General features: G+C 45.1%; 1 pseudogene; it reads left to right on the top strand.

Annotated features, from left to right (window-relative positions):
• Positions 1–2,666: 2,666 nt before the first annotated feature.
• Positions 2,667–3,200, top strand: LOC134566092 (trafficking protein particle complex subunit 1-like; annotated as a pseudogene).
• Positions 3,201–13,743: the final 10,543 nt, after the last annotated feature.

The following is a 13,743-nucleotide window of genomic DNA, read 5'->3' as shown; positions in this document are numbered from 1 at the left end:
GTGGTCCTATCTAAGGGAAACCGTCATAAAAGAAGGTTCTTTTGGTGCCAATAAACAGACCACTGCTTGACCCACAACATGGAGCTCTGTCTCGTCTTTGGGGGGATTTACTGTATGCTGTTAGAGACTGATTGCCAGGAGTGTAAGCTGATTGTATGCTTTTCCTGTTCGTCTGCTAGCAGCTATATGTTCCAGTTCGGGAGTTGGAGTGCTATTTTGTATCCAGCTGGGGAGTTTGGTGTTCTGCAGTAGCTGTGCCTGTATCTCTGGAAGGGTAAGATCTTCTAAACGGCGGTTTAACCCTTTTATGCCTGGGGGTGCCGTTACAATTGGTGGCAAGCGGCGGGATCGTTCCTACAGCCAGAAGGACAGCTACAGGAGACACCATTTATTTTGATTTACAAGTTAAGGGCAACGCGTGTCCCAGTACAGCGACCCTGACAGCACCAGGATGGAACCAGCAGTGGAGTACAGATACTCTCTGTGAGAGTATGACCGTATGGTGTGGTTCCAGCTGAGCTTCTTCGGACCCGATCCACTGGAGAGATCCGTGCAGTTCGTGAGGAACTCAGTGTTCGGGATTCTGCTAGACAGGGCAGAGAGAGAGGACCAGCTGGCACTTTGGGAGGAACTCCAGCGGCAGGTACAGTTACGCGAAGAGGAGAGCAGAGTCTCCATTTCCCAGCAGCAGAGTGAATTGCAGGGAATTGGTAGCCCAGTCTCCATTCCCCAGCGGGAGGTACAGCAGGGAATTGGGAGCCCAGTCTCCATTCCCAAGCGGAAGATACAGCAGGAAATTGGGAGCCCAGTCTCCATTCCCCAGTGGGAGATACAGCAGGGAATTGGGAGCCCAGTCTCCATTCCCCAGCGGGAAATACAGCAGGGAATTGGGAGCCCAGTCTCCATTCCCCAGTGGCAGGCTGTGTTACAGGGGGCATAGATAGTTGGTCCTGGCCCCCAGCAGCAGCATGTGTTACTGGGAATTGGGAGCCCAGTCTCCATTCCCCAGCAGCAGAGTGTCCTACAGGGAATAGAGAGCCCAGTCTCCTTTCCCCAGCAGCAGGACTCTGTATTGGGAGCGGAGACAGTCGGTCTCCCTCCCCCGCGGCTGGAAGTATATATGGGAGAGGAGCTTGTTACCCCCTCTCCCCAGTGGCAGCTTAACGTACCAGGGGGAGACAGTAAGCCCCACAACCGTGCAGATGGGACCGTAGTCTCTGCACTTACAGCACAGGGGGTAGGGACGGTCGGTCCTGCCCCCCCACGACAGGGCTGCTTAGCCAAAGGGGAGACAGTTGGTCTCCCCCTCCGGCAGCAGAGCTGTGTATCTAAAGGGGAGACAGTCGGTCTCCAGCAGCAGAGCTGTGTATCTAAAAGGGAGACAATCGGTCTCCCCTTCCCACAACCAGGCTCCAACCAGGCTACTCCCGTGGTAGTGCTGGCACCAGGTCAAAGTACTGCTGGTCTCGGCCCACTCAGCAACCCACCAAGGAAGCTTACCAGTCCCCCACACAGCTGTGGTGAGGCACCTGGACATGGACAAAGTTCTCTTCTACCCAGGTGTAGTAACCAATTGTTGTGGGTGGGCTGTATTACTGATTGTGTTTTGTGGGTGGGCTGCTGGACTAACAAGGGCACTTACCGGCAGGAGGTCATATACACTGTTAGTCTGTGTGGAAAAGGGGAGAGATGTGACGAGACCAATCTCGCCACATTGCATTGGAGGAGCCTGGTTGCCCGCCTGTTGCCTCTGGACTATGGCCCTGGGAGATTGGGCACTTTAAAAACAGTATTCGGCCATACCAGAGTGTATGTCACTCATTCTGACCCTTTAAATACTGTGGGGAAGGATTGGTGCGTTTTATATGGTACTTTTGATGCAGCCGAAGTGCCGAAGTCGTCGAAGTGGCCGCCATTCGATAAAGGAACACGTGGCGGCCATTTTAATTTAGTTGTTTTTCTGCAGGAAATATGTATTTTTTATGGAGATTAGATGTATGGTTTCAAAGTTACAGGGTATGTGTAAAAACTGTATTTTTACTGTCTGTGATAATTATGTTAAACCATTGTGTAACATAATTATATCACAGGCAGAGGGAAGGATTTGGTGTGAAATTGCTGGGAGTGTTGTCGGTAATGTACGTGTATGATTGGTTGTTTTGTAACACCCTGTGGGTGGTCCTATCTAAGGGAAACCGTCATAAAAGAAGGTTCTTTTGGTGCCAATAAACAGAACACTGCTTGACCCTCAACACAGAGCTCTGTCTCGTATTTGGGGGGATTTACTGTATGCTGTTAGAGACTGATTGCCAGGAGTGTAAGCTGATTGTATGCTTTTCCTGTTCGTCTGCTAGCAGCTATTCGTGAGGTTCCAGTTCGGGAGTTAGAGTGCTATTTTGTATCCAGCTCGGGAGTTTGGTGTTCTGCAGTAGCTGTGCCTGTGTCTCTGGAAGGGGAAGATCTTCTAAACGGCGGTTTAACCCTTTTATGCCTGGGGGTGCCGTTACAGTCCTCATCTACCTAGTGTTCCTGTGTCATTGAGTAATTGTCTCATTTATTGTAAATTTCTCCCTTTCATAATATTGTAAAGCGCTTCGGAATTAGGCGCTATATAAATACCAATAATACTAATAATAAGGAAGTGACCCTGGAAGGCACCAGGAGAGATGACAATTCATGGCCTGTTCATATTGGACAGGAATAGCATTTGCCTTCACTACAGTGAGTGGAATCGCAAGAAATAGGCTGAAATCTCAAAAGACGAGGAATACAAGTTTGTGTACGAAATGCTTTTCTCTATCAGATCTTTTGTGAGCAATATGAGTCCAGTTGATATGAAAGAGGGCTTCCTATGCTTTAAAACCAGCAAGTACAAGCTGCATTATTACGAAACACCAAGTGGCTCGAAGATGATCATGAACACAGATCTTAGTGTGGGGAGCATTCGAGAGATCATGCACCAGATATACAGTACAATATATGTATAATACATTGTAAAAAATTATCTCTGTTCTATGAGCGAACCAATTCAAAGTGAACTTTTAAAATCCAAACTTGACTCTTTTATCAGAAGCCTTCCTTTCTTCTCTGTGCTCGAGCTGGCTAAAGGAGACATCGATTTTACTACACACTTCATGTTCATGCCTCAATCTACATTATTTGGTTATGTTGTGTGCTTTTTCCCATTCAAATTCTACTGACTCACAGTGTAAATACAAAGAGAAACTGGAAACTGCAAGGTTAGTTTCTAAAAATATGGGCGTTATCAAAAACCTTCTCGGTTTATTAAAAAATAGAAGATGACTAAGATTCTTCATTTAATACATGGAAAAAAATAATAATATTCTTGCAATAATATTCATGGTGGCTTTAATATGTATCTGTTAGGATCATGACTTCTTAATTATTATTTTTATTATAACTATTTATTTTTCCTTTCACCCTCCATTTCTTCATTTTTCTTGACCCTTATAGCACTTAGTTACATAGTTACATAGTTACACGGGCTAAAAAGAGACGTGTCCATCAAGTTTAGCATTCCTCACATTTGTTTTTTGCTGTTGATCCAAAAGAAGGCAAAAAACCCAGTTTGAAGCACTTCCAATTCTGTAACAAACTAGGAAAAATACTCCATCCTAACCCCAGAATGACAGTCAGATATGTCCTTGGATCAAGAAGCTATTATCCTACATTGAAAAATTATATCCTTGAATATTCTGTTTTTGCAAGTATGCATCTAGTTGCTGTTTAAACATCTGTACTGACTCTGATAAAAAAAAAAAAACACTTCTCCAGGTAAGAATTCCATATCCTTATTGTTCTTACAGTAAAAAAAAAAAACAGTCCATTCGCCTTAGAATAAATCTTCTTTCTTCCAGTCTAAATGCATAACCTCAGGTCCTATGTAAAGTCCTGTTTTGTGAATAGATTTCCACACAATGGTGTGTATTGGCCCTGGTTATATTTGTGTAATGTTATCACATCCCCTCTGAGGTGACTTTTTTCTAAACTAAAGAGGTTTACATTTGTTAACCTTTCTACATAGCTAAAATGCTCTATTCCTTTTATTAATTTTGTAGTGCGCCTCTGCACTCTTTCTAGTGCCATAATATCCTTCTTTAGAACAGGTGCCCAAAATTGCACAGCATATTCAAGATGTGGTCTTACCAGTGATTTATAAAGAGGCAACATTATATTCTCATCCCGACAATTAATGCCCTTTTTCATGCATGAAAATACCATACTGGTCTTAGCCACTGCTGATTGACATTACACATTGTTGCATAGTTTGTTGTCTATTGTTTATAAACATGTTAAATAGAAGGGGTCCCAGAACAGAACCCTGAGGGACACCACTTGCCACCTCTGTCCAGCTTGAAAATGTACCATTAATGATAACTCTCTGTACTCTATATTTAAGTCAATGTTCTACCCAAGAACAAGAATTTTTCACTTGTGCAATAAAAAGGGAGTTATAATTTTAACATGAACTTAATATAGTTCTAAGCACTTTAAAAAACAAACACTATTCATACAATCCAGTTTGTTGGGGATAAAATCAGCCCGAGTCCTTTGTCGATGATGGATATTTGCCAACTCATTCAGAGCTCTGGAAATTGGAAATGAATAGCAGAGACGTGTTCAATAACCAATTCAAATTTTAATTATACGTCAGTTGCATTTATACCCCATTTTCATGTCGGTGGGGGTCATGAGCGTTTATTACATAATATGTTTTTCACAAGTTATAAACAGCTGTTTCTAGTTATAATCTTTCGTTATATAACGCATTACATATTTGATTAAAACCAGATATTTACAAATACCGATATCTTGGACAATTAACAAGTTATTTCGAAATCAGTACTTTTCCCGTAACTAGGATTTTATATAAATCCTATTTCCGAGAATAGGAGATAAAATGGCAAATTTATTCCTGGTTTAAATTAACCCTTATATGAACAGCTAGGATAGATAGCAAAATGGATATTCGTATCTACACAGTTGCCACTGGAACACAGGTCTAATTCAGATAGCGAATATTGGTTCTTGGTCTTGGTAGTACCTGAGTGACTTTACAACATTGCGCCCATACAAACATGTTTTTGATAGATCGGAGTGCTTTTTTTACACCCACACTCCGATCTATCACCACTTTGGTGCCTCACACCTCCCTCTATTTGCAAGGACCAAGCGATTAGTTAATCAACATGCTCGCTTATTTGTTGACATCACGTGGTGCCAGCGGAGAGCATACATGGACATTCTTTCTAACAACCAACCACATAGTGCAATTGTGATTACAGCTTTTAGCTCCAAAACTTCTTTGTACAGTAGTTTCCTAGCCCTTCTCTGGTATATCATGCTTTTTTTTTTGTATTAATAGAAATAAAGTTATTTATATAGATTGTTTTTAATATATGTTATACCAGATCCATAGTTATTTTATACATGTAATAAAAATGTTATTTATTTTTGTTAACTTTATCATCCAACTAAGAATGATCTACATGTGTGTTGTAATGGTCATGTGACCCTGATGATGTCATAAACCTGCCTTTTATCAAATTTGTTTGTACGTTTAGATGCCCTTAAGGCCTATAAGGTGTAACACGCTGTGACTGTAACTTTAGATTGTAAAGCATTTTATTTTATTTATTTTATCTGGTAAATTTCCAATAAATTTGGTTTTACCAGTCATACTTATTTTGGCTGGTCCTTCTTTTATTCATATACATCCATCATCTGGAAGTTTTCTTCAATACTATGCAATGTCAAGGTAATATCCACAGTCAGTGAGCTATATGAATTATACATTAATAAGTAAAAACAGATAAAATTAGATAAAAATGACAAACAGATGCAGATTATAAATATTTAAAGAAAAGGAAAAAATGTTGATAAAGCGCTTGTTCCAATCGGCAACACTGAAATTTGGATGCCATAAGAGAGTATAGTAAAGGTAAAGATAAAAAAACAGGTTTCTCCAAATTTTTGGTGTAGAGTGTTAAACCTCACTAATAATAAAAAGTAGTAAAATAGTGTGACAAATGCTCCTTCCCACGTACATTTGCCATGGACTCATGGAGGGGTGTGGAAGTCGGCCTCCTGCCTTCCGACTATGGTCCAGGTCTGGGACACCGTTTGGGAGTTACCATGCCCAGCCGCCATTACTAGCTTTACCTGGGTGCCCCTGGTCCGGCACTTTCCCTTCTTGCGAATGGACCCGAACGCTAGCTCCCTGGCGGCTGTTCACATGTACCAAACCCATGAATAGTCCTCAGCGGTACTTAGCCGCGACCGCTATGGAACTAATTTCATCATTAGGACTCTGTGGGTTCCAGTCACCTCAGCGGGACTTAGCCGCAGATGTTATTGAACTATTTTCGGCTTGAGGTGACCGTGTGGTTCCTGGACAACTTGGTTCGCGATTTTGAATCACTTTGAAATCCACCAGGAGAACAGTTTTTGGAGGGAAAGTGCATGAGACTAAGGGGAACAAACGGTACCTAAGAGCAAGACGGAGCACCCCATATGGCGGACGCAGGAGCTCCCAAAAGTTGACCGGCAAAAGCGGCAGTGTGGGGTCCAGGGAAAAGAGACAGTCGGTCTCTCTCCCTGTGGTAGAGTATGTTACAGGGAGTGGACACAACCGGTCTCACTCCCCAGCGGCAGTGTGTGTTATTGGGAGTGGAGAAAACTGGTCTCAGTCCCCAGCGGCAGAGTATTTTACAGGGAGTGGAGACAACCGGTCTCACTCCCCAGCGGAAGTGTGCATTCCAGGGAGAGGAGTGTATCGTCCTTCCTCCCCAGCAGCAGTGTGAGTTACAGGGAGTGGAGACAGTCAGCCTTACTGCCCAACGGCAGTGCTTATTGCAGGAAGAGGAGACAACTGGTCTCTCTCCCCAGCGGCAGTGCAAGTTACTGGGAGTGGGGACAGCCGGTTCCACTCCCCAGTGGCAGATTGTGTTACAGGGAGAGGAGACAACCGGCCTCTCTCCCCAGTGGCAGTGCAAGTTACTGGGAGTGGGGACAGCCAGTCCCACTCCCCAGCAGCAAGAGTTATCCCATAGAGAGGAGAATTGTGCCCTCCCCAGCAACAACTTGGTCCACACGGAGTGGAGTGCAGCACATCCTGTTCCTGTCTGCGGATCATTTCTGGCCTTGACTTCTGATATCCAGTACTCTTTTTACTATTCCGGTTTAGTTTTTCTTGGGTTTTCTGGTTTTCTAGTCTATGTCAGGTTTTCTTTATGCTGGGTTTTCTGTTTCATTCCTTTATTCCGTTCCTGTAATTCCCTGTCTCTTGGATTCCTTTAAATGTTTGTTTTTAGTTGCCACACCCGTTCCTTTGAAATTTATCCTTTTTGTTTCAGTGTTCCCAGCTAGCAGTGGTTTCATTCCTCTGCTTCTTTCTTTGCAGGTAAGTACTGTGTCTGTTTTATTGTTGGACTTTTAGTCATGCATATCTACCCAAAAATAGTCCTCAGCGGTACTGAGCCGCAAATGTAATGCAGCTGTTTTCAGCATGAGGTGACCGTGCGGTTGCCGGACAACTTGGTTTGCGATTTTGGACCACTTTGAAATCTGCCAGGAGAGCATTGTTTTGGAGGGAAGGTGCCTGAGACTAAGGGGAACAAATGCTACCTAAAAGTCAGGCATAGCACCCCGTATTGCGGACGCAGGAGCTCCCTAAAGTTGACCGCCCAGGCAAAAGCACAAAATGCCCTGGAACTATTTTGGGCATAGGGCCCTGTGTGCAGCTGGTCAGAACTTTAACATGGTGGTGTTTTCCCTACACTGCATGGATCTGAGCATTATTTGGAGAACTTGGGCGCTCATATCAGGGCTATTGGGGGATGTATTATTTGTAGGGTTGTTTTATGTTTTTATATTTTTGTGTTTGGCTCTCTGTAAGATAATTAGCTTACCGGTCTTTAACGGGAGTGGAGAAAACCGGTCTCACTCCCCAGTAGCAGAATATGTTACAGGGAGTGGAGACTGTCACGTTAAAGGACCACTCTAGGCACCCAGACGACTTCAGCTTAATGAAGTGGTCTGGGTGCCAGGTACCTCTAGGATTAACCCTTTTTTTTTATAAACATAGCAGTTTCAGAGAAACTGCTATGTGTATAATGAGGGTTAATCCAGCCTCTAAATCCTCTAGTGGCTGTCTCATTGACAGCCGCTAGAGGAGCTTGCGTGCTTCTCACTGTGAAAATCACAGTGAGAGCACGCAAGCGTCCATAGGAAAGCATTGTAAATGCTTTCCTATGCGACCGGCTGAATGCGAGCGCGGCTCCTGCCGCGCATGCGCATTCAGCCGATGACGTTGCGATCAAGATGGAGAGGAGGAGGAAAGCTCCCCGCCCGGCGCTGGAAAAAGAGGTAAGTTTAACCCCTTCCTCTCTCCAGAGCCCGGCGGGAGGGGGTCCCTGAGGGTGGGGGCACCCTCAGGGTACTCTAGTGCCAGGAAAACGAGTATGTTTTCCTGGCACTAGAGTGGTCCTTTAAGGGTGCCTAATTTATTATTGCACTATGGAATATTGTCCTTTAATGTAATTTGTGTAGTGCATTAAGGACCTGCCGGCCTTGCAGAGATGGTATTGTCAATGTCAAAAGCTATTAATTTGATTGTATGGAGGTCAAAACGGGTTACATCTTTTGAAGCCGGGACCCCCACATAGGTCAGATGACAGAAGGGGTAATGTGAATGGCATAGCAATGTGAAAAGGATTTTACCATATGGATGTGAATGAATCAAGGCTCTTCAAGGTGTAAGATAGTACACTTTGAAAAGCCTGAATGTCTAGCTGGCTTCAGCCATTTGGCTGTACCTTGTAATTGATGGGTCAATCTCTGTGATATGTTAATGGCCATTAGCCTGGTAACAGTATCATATCCAAAAGAAAGAAACATTAATATTTACTTACAGAATAATAATTAAGCCTAATTTTTGATAGATTTGAAATGCGACCAGCACAATCTTCTAATCAAGCCCAAATATGAGTTGCTGTTGTCTGAACACAAGGGGGTGGTCCCTTAGTGTCTCTATAAATACGATCCCTTCTGGGCACCAGGTGCAGACCCTGGGAGTCCCTGATACCTGGAACAAGAAAGGCAAGTCTCTGGCTGAGTGCCGGGTTTGCGGCTTGAGGTGGTGGAAGCTTGTTTTGTCGGGTGGTCGGATCTGTCCCGGTGGTGCTTCACGTCGGGTGGTGGCTTAAGGTGGAGGCGAGTGCTTGATGTGGGGCAGGCTCTGCATTTCTGTTTGTGCCTCCAGTCCCGTCTTCGACGCCTTTTGCGTTGGTGGATTTTAATGGGGACTGCTTCGCTTAGCTGTGGTGGAGCTTGTTGGGGCTGTGGTGGAGCTTGTTGGGGCTTCCTGCTTGTTATTTGCTTCCAAAATTGATTAAAGAGTCTGTCCAGCTTAGACTCAATATCCTGCCATGCTTTGCTGGTACCAGGAGGACACGCGGCTGCCGCCATATTGGGAGAGTCACAGATGAGTATGTCAGCCTGGGCGGCTGTGCTCTGTGCGTCCATTAGCTCCAGACAGCCTCCCAGGGGTGGACCGGGATAACCCCCACTGGTCCGAGGGGGGGGGGGGAAAACGGAGCTCCTGCCAGGAAGTAGCTGCTCCTGGGCATCCCAGGATCGGGAGATCGGCTGCCTCTCCCGCCCGGTGAGCACCAGGCCACACTTGCCACGCGGAGGTAAGTAAGACTCTGTCGAGTTGCTGACCGCTATTAAGCATGTCGGGTCAGTCAGGTAGGAGCAACATTGCTGGGTCATCCACTTCTGGGGTGAAATTCGCTTGTTGATAGTTGCTTAAAGTGAGATATTGAGGGAGCTCACACGAAGTGCGTCTTTCCTCCATGACAGATAGGCCCCGCCCCCCGGAAGCTGCATTCTTGGTGAAAGGAGGGACAGTGTAGCTGCTGCTGATTTAATAGGGAAATCGATAGCTAGGCTAGTGTATTCAGTGTCCACTACAGTCCTGAAGGACTCATCTAATCTCTGCTGTAAGGACAGCACCCCAAAAAGCCCTTTTTAGGGCTAGAACATCAGTCTGCTTTTTTTTTCCTGTGTAATATAATTGCAGTAGCCTGCCTGCCAGCGTGTGTGTCAGGCTCACAGCGTATACTGTGCCCACTTGCCCAGTGCCACCACTCATATCTGGTGTCACAATAGCTTGCATTTAAAAAAAAAAAAGTTTTTGACTCTAATATAATAGCAGTCAGTTTCCTTCACACGTGTACGTTTCAGGGCCTGCCAGGGCACAGTGTCACACCAGTGCAACTCATATCTGGTGTAACAGTAGTGTACATTTTAAAAAAAAATACAATTTTGACTGTAATAGATTGAATAGCAGTTAGTTGTCTGCAAGCGTGTGTGTCAGGCCTACAGCGTCTACTCTGCCAACTTCTGCCAGTGCACAGTGCCACTCATATCTGTTGTCACAGTAGTTTGCATGCATAGTACCACTAATCGTGGGGGCCGTCGTGGTCGTGGTGCTGTGATTCCCTTTGGCCCTAGAATAATGCCCAGTGTTCAGAGGCCACGTACCCTGAACTCGAAAAGTTCTGAGGACATAGTTGACTGGCTAACACAGGACACCCAATCTTCTACAGCTTCCGCTCGGAACCTTTACGAACCATCCTCCTCCAGCTTAGCTTCGGGCACCTCTCAAGTTACCACTCGCCCGCCTGCCGCCACCACCAACACTAGCACCACAGCCGCTTCACTTGATCTGTCAGAGGAGTTATTTACACATCAGTTGGAAGAAATGAGTGATGCGCAACCATTATTGCCAGAGGATGTAGATAACAGGGATATGTCTCAGTCAGGCAGCATTACACACATGGACGTACGGTGTGATGATGATGATGATGTTGTACCCACTGCTGCTTCCTTTGCTGAGTTGCCTAGGTCAAAAAAGTCTAGATTACCTCACCTTTATTAAGATGAATGAGGGATGAATCCCGAAGGGACTGACAGTGGGCGATACATTCGACTAAAAATGGCCTGATGAGGGGGACTTTTTTTATTTTATTTTTTATTTTTTGTATTTTTTATTCATTTTAGAACAACATATAAAATTGTTTTTTTCCAATATATTCAGATTTAGTGTAATATGTGAGCATATTGACAACGTATTGGGGATAAAGGTAAAGGGTTTAACAGTAGGAAACAATAATACAGTGTAAGGTAGTCACTAAGATGTTACTGTGGTCGTTAGAGGACCTTAAGGATCAGTGTCCAGTTGCAGAATCCTGTGGACCATTGTAGCACGGTGTGTCGCAAAGGGGTCTGTATAACTCCTTCTTTCTCTGTGTGGTCTCTGTTATTTATCGGGTCTGGTTTTCGCAGCTTTAGGTAGTGGAGTCAGCTTCTTAATGGTGATGGTGGGTTGTACACTGTGTCGGCGTTTGCTAACACCCTCTGAGTCCCCCGGGTTTTTGGTGGGAGGGGGGGTGTTTTGCTGTGGAGTGGTTGTCAGGCCTGCCCTTTGTAGAAAGAGCTCCAGGTCGTCTCCTGAGGTGAGTGTACAGCTCTCTCCCTTAATTTCCGTGAGGAGGGACCCTTCCATGCCCCAGCGGTACCTAATACTGGCGTCTCTTAGCTTCCTGGCTATAGGAGCCAGCTGTCTCTTTTCCGTGAGGACGGAGAATGGAGTGTCTGGGTAGACAGCTATTTTGTGGCCGTCCATTGATACTATCCCCATTTCTCTGGATTTTGTGAGTATGGTGGATCTCACGGAGATGTCTCGGGTCATCACGATTACATCTCTAGGTGCTGAGTCTGGTGCTGCCGCTGATTTCCGCACTCTGAACGCCGAGGTGATCTGTGGTAGGTCGGGATTATCGGCAATACCCATGGCTGTCAGGATGCTATGGGAGTAGGGCAGGAGCTCCGTGCTGTCGACTCTTTCGGGGATGCCTCTGAAGCGCAAGTTTTTCCGCCTGTGTCTGACCTCCATTGTGGTGAGTGTACGTTTCATTTGCTTTACCTGTGAGGTGAGCTCTTGTATGTCTCGGCCGGCGGTGCTTATTTTTTCGTCTCTGGAGGTTTCTCTCGTTTCCAGGGAGTTGACTTTCTGTTGTACCCCCTCCACTTCTGTCTGCAGTTTCTGGAGGTCACCCCTCCATATCTGTCTCATCTCCACCAGGAGCCGTTTTATATCACCTCTTGTGGCAGGTGCTTCATCCTCCTCAGATTCTGTGGCAGAGGATCTAGGAGAAGGCAGTGAGTCCTCTTCTTCCAGGGAGGCTTCAGATGCCTCGGGTGTGCAGCAGGCCTCAGGCGCCATCTTAGGTCCCTGTGAGTTCATCGGCCGCTCAAAAGCTAGTCTAATGTCAGGTTGTCGGGGCTTGGCTGGACCTTGGGGCCTCTTATTTTTCTTCCCCATCGTCTCTGCTTAGAATAGTACTACTTAACACACCACTCCTATCTGGTGGCACATTAGATTGCACGCGCAGTGCCCCAAATTTGAAGTAGGAGGATCTTTTTCCAACTCCCATTTCCTAAAATCGATGCCATATACACGTCCCCTGATAGGGGACATAACAGGGATTAAACTGATAGGAATAGTACTACTTAACACACCTTATAATAACGCAGAGAGAGGCAACGCAGAGAGAGGAGTCTGAAGAAGAGGAGTCAGAGGAGGAAGGTGGCTTTGAGGAGGTGGAAGACCAAACACAGCAGGCGTCCCAGGGGGCTTGTTGTCACCTTTCGGGGACCCTTGGTGTTGTACGTGGCTGGGTGGAGGAAGAGACCTTCAATGACATCAGTGAGGACAAGGAACGGGACATGGCTAGCTTGGTATCCAACCTTGTGCAAATGGGGAGTTTGCGGTTGTGCAAATGGACTGTTTGCGGTTGTTTGCGGTGCGTTAAACGGGGAGTTTGGTCTGTCACTGTGAAGCGGGCATAACCCTTACACTACCTGATCGATACAACATCATACCTGATGTTTTAAAGCACGTTTTTCCAAACAATTTAGGAATGTTAGGTGATTTATGCCCTTTATGGATTAAAACCAGACTCTGCATCAACTATGTAATTTTCCATGGGAGTTTTGCCATGGATCCCCCTCCGGCATGCCACAGCCCAGGTGTTAGTCACCCTGAAACAACTTTTCCATCACTATTGTGGCCAGAACGAGTCCCTGTGGGTTTTAAAATTGGCCTGCCTATTGAAGTCTATGGCGGTTCGCCCGTTCGCAAACATTTGCGAAAGTTCGTGTTCGCCGTTTGCGAACGGAAAATGTTAGTGCATAACTTTGCATTTTTCCACATTCAATTTAATTTGCCATTGAGTCTATCTAAATCCCTTTGCAGCAAAGTAGTTGCAGCAAAGTAGTATTCTGCTTACATTGTATTACTTTACAGAGTTTTGTGTCATCTGTAAACACTGAAACATGACTTTCAGTGCCTATTTCAAGATCATTTATAAATATGTTAAAAAGAAGTGGTCTCAGAACAGAAAGCTGAGGGACACAACTTACGACTTCTGTCCAGCTTGAAAATGACAACTCCCTGTGCTCTATTTTTAAGCCAACGTTCTACCCAAGAACAAGAATTTTCATCTTTTAGTTTGAACACTAGCTTATTGTATGGAACCATACAATCAAAGTAGATCACCTACACTGCAACATCCTGATCTATAGTTTTACTTGCTTCTTAGTAGAACGCAATTAAGTTGCTATGAAATTACCTGTTATATAAAACTATGCTGA

This window comes from Pelobates fuscus, chromosome 6 (assembly GCF_036172605.1).
Source record: "Pelobates fuscus isolate aPelFus1 chromosome 6, aPelFus1.pri, whole genome shotgun sequence".
NCBI lineage: Eukaryota > Metazoa > Chordata > Amphibia > Anura > Pelobatidae > Pelobates > Pelobates fuscus.
This window is presented reverse-complemented; position numbering and strand designations above follow the sequence as displayed.